We start from the raw sequence: 3,628 nt of genomic DNA, 5'->3' as shown, positions 1-3,628 counted from the left end.
CAGGACTTGACCATCTTAGATGTTGCCCTCTATCTCACGGTTTCAAAATTATTTTCCTCTAAATGTTTCTGAATTAAAACTTTCTGTCAAATTTAATCTACTCAGTAGAACTTCAAACTTCCCTTTAGAATGGTTTAAATCTGACAAATAATTTCTTTTTCAAAGCTTCTCACTTCATGACATCCTTGACACCACATTTCCAGAAACATTTATCATATCTCATTGAAGAGATTCCAATGTCACACAAAACTTATTCAACACATCGCTTTGACTTTAGAGGTTATGTTGTGAATTATTACTGTACTCAGAAAGGATACTATTACTCCATGACTTCTGTTAGTAAAGACTGACCTAAATATTTATTTTTCTAGATTTCTTATATTTTATTTTATGCTTTAATTAGATTGAGGTACTAGAGTGGCCATTCCTTTTCTAAGTGTGAATATCCTCATTTCTATTGCCATTTATAATACAAAAATCGATGCTTCCTATTTATTCACCTTGGCCAGGGGCATTATTTATTTACAGAACTGATAATGTTATATAACCCTTGCAAACTAATCTGTATCAGGGTCTTATTGTTCTAAATTTTGCTTTCCGTTTAACTGCAATCTTGAGCTAATACAGATGTTTGTTTTTAGCTTTTCATTAGGTCCTGTTTGAACCCTGTGTGATGGCACCACTTCTCTGAGGAGCTTCTAAGAATTGGATCCCTTCAAGACTGAAACTGCTGTTCTCATTCACTTTGCTAAATCTAGATTCAACCTTTGTTTTTCCTTTGGTGATTTGTGACATAGTTGTGTACATGTACTACAGAGTTGCTGAGACTCTTGAGAGTCCCTTGGACTGCAAGGAGATCAAACCAGTCAATCTTAAAAGAAATCAGTCTTGAATACTCACTGGAAGGACTGATGCTGAAACTGAAATTCCAATACTTTGGCCACCTGATGTGAAGAACTGACTCATTAGAAAAGACCCTGATGTTGGGAAAGACTGAAGGCGGGAGGAGAAGGGGACGACAGAGGATAAGATGGTTGGATGTCATCACCGACTTGATGGACATGAGTTTGAGCAAGCTCCAGGAGTTGGCTGGTGATGGACAGGGAGGCCTGGCATGCTGCAATCCATGGTGTCGCAGAGTTAGACACAACTGAGCGACTGAACTGAACTGTGATGTAGTTGTGTACATGTACTGCAGAGTTGCTGAGACAGTGAACGTAAAGCATTGGCCTCTAAGCTATGACTGCCAGAGGAGCCAGGAAAGGGCTGGGGAGACAACAGCTGTCAAGCGCTTGCTTTGCCTTTACCGCTTATGGAAAAAAAAGAAAAAGCCTCTCCGGTTACCTCCCTTCTCCTGAAATATCCTGTAAGTCCCCTCACCCACAAACCCAGACTTGTACTCAGGTTTCTAACCAGACGCTTGGTGACCAATGTACCTCAAACAGCTGTAGCCCCAGGGACATAAGACAAATTCTTTTGAAAGGGAGCCAAACCAGTGTTAACCAGAGTAGCCGTTCTAAACAGAAATATGTTATTATTAATGTCCATGAAACTTATTTTACCCAGTTCATCCTATAATCTCAAGTCTGTGAGTAAATACTAATAATGATGATAATAAGGATGAGGAAGTCAATGATGATGACTTAATTCCTACACATCAAGAGATCCACATCGCTTATTTTCAGAACAAAGACACATTCCAGAGACAGAATTCAGTAGTAAGGAAATTTTGAAGAGTGACTATATTCTTTGCTTTTATTCACTGAAGAGGCTTAGAGGGATATAATTCAGAACCCAGGGCAGGATCTTTTAGTAGCGCCTTCCTCCAGGGCTTCCCTGGTGGGTCAGACGGTAAAGAATCTGCCTGCCAATGCAGGAGACTGGCGTTTGACCCCTGGGTCACGCAGATCCCCTGGAGGAGGGCATGGCAACCCACTCCAGTATTCTTGCCTGGAGAATTCCATGGACAGAGAAGCCTGATGGGCTACAGACCATAGGGTCATAAAGAGTCAGACACGATCGAGCAACGAACACACAACATAATCCTCCAATTTTCCTGGGCCCAGTATCTCTCCTGTGTCAATGCTCTAAAACTATCCCGCTAGCTCTGCCTTTCATTGAACCCTTTTCTCTTCTTTCCTGCTCCTATTGTAGTAGGCACCTTGACTTCTATTCCAGCAATCCGGAAAAAAAAAGTCTTCTGTCAGCAGATAAGAGGAGACACCTGGGCAGGCATTGTTTTTATTGGATTACTGGCTGGACTGGGTTTCAGAAGTGGAGAACTAGGAAAGGTATTCTACTTAATAATTTTGAGAGTTAATAATTATTGCTCTAGCACAACAGCTGCCCTTTATCATGCTATTACCACATCGCTACCATGTGTCAGAGGCTGTATTTGTGTTTTATCATTTAAGTCTCACTAGGAGAAGGAAATGGCAACCCACTCCAGTGTTCTTGCCTGGAGAAGCCCAGGGACAGGAGAACCTGGTGGGCTGCCATCTATGGGGTCGCACAGAGTTGGACACAACTGAAGCGACTTAGCAGCAGCAGCCTCATTACAAAGAAGAGATGTCTGAGCTTCCTAAAAAATAATTAATATCCCCACAGAGCGTTGCCTAAATGCAGTCAAATTAAGATCTGAATTCAACCTTTATTCCTCCAAAGTTTATGCGTCTGCCACTAGTCACTATGCCTGTTACCTTAAAGAATTAATTCAAAGGGAAACAAATCATTCATCTACGTCATTTAGATTAAATACCGGTCAAAGCGTCAAGGTACAAAACTCTGATTAAGTAAATTATTATCCAGGAACTTAACAGACCTATGTAGCCATTGAAACTTTGATTAAAAAAAAAAATTTAAATGACATTCAGAATACATATAATTATAACCATTTAAAACTAAGCATACACAGAATTAAAATTCATTAAAGTTATAAAGATGAAAAATATGTCTCTTAAAGGGAAGGGAAGTGGGTTATATATTTTCTCTAAGATTATTTAAATTTACAGGACTTTTGTCTTTTGAAAGAAAAGATTGTCATACCTCAGACTGTACGTTTTCGCTGACTATAAGCTTTGCAAACTCAAATCCAAGCTGGCAAAGCTAAATTCCCACTGTTTTGGAAGATTAAGAGAATTCACAGTTTTATCTCATTTCTAACAAAATAGTACTTGACAGTAGCATAATCTAAAGCAAAAGAAAAAAAAAACAAAATTCCTGTCCTTCTGCCCTGCAGGGGGCACTGTGGGCTTGATAACATTGAAGAGGCCTGGCGCCAGTTCCAAGCAAAGTGGTAAATTATTAGAGTCTGACCTCAGCCCACCTTCAGGTCCATTCCTCTGATGTCAGAGTTCCCTGTCCCCCTGACCACTCTGATAGTTATCCTAGTAGAAAAGGTTGGTATCATTTCAACTCTGATAGTTATCCTAGTAGAAAAGGTTGGTATCACTTCAAGTGTGACTTCTCCCTGGGAGATTTGTGTTAATTTCAAAGCCTCACTCTCCAAGGGAAGTGGAGACCCTTACTTAGCTAAATGGAACACAGGCATTGTTAGGAATTCTGGAAAGATACACTTAAGGCCAGGCTCACTCTGCTGGCCCAGATCAACTTCTTTGCTGGTGTTAAG

Source organism: Budorcas taxicolor, chromosome 12 (genome assembly GCF_023091745.1).
Source record: "Budorcas taxicolor isolate Tak-1 chromosome 12, Takin1.1, whole genome shotgun sequence".
NCBI classification, from domain to species: Eukaryota; Metazoa; Chordata; class Mammalia; order Artiodactyla; family Bovidae; genus Budorcas; species Budorcas taxicolor.
This window is presented reverse-complemented; position numbering follows the sequence as displayed.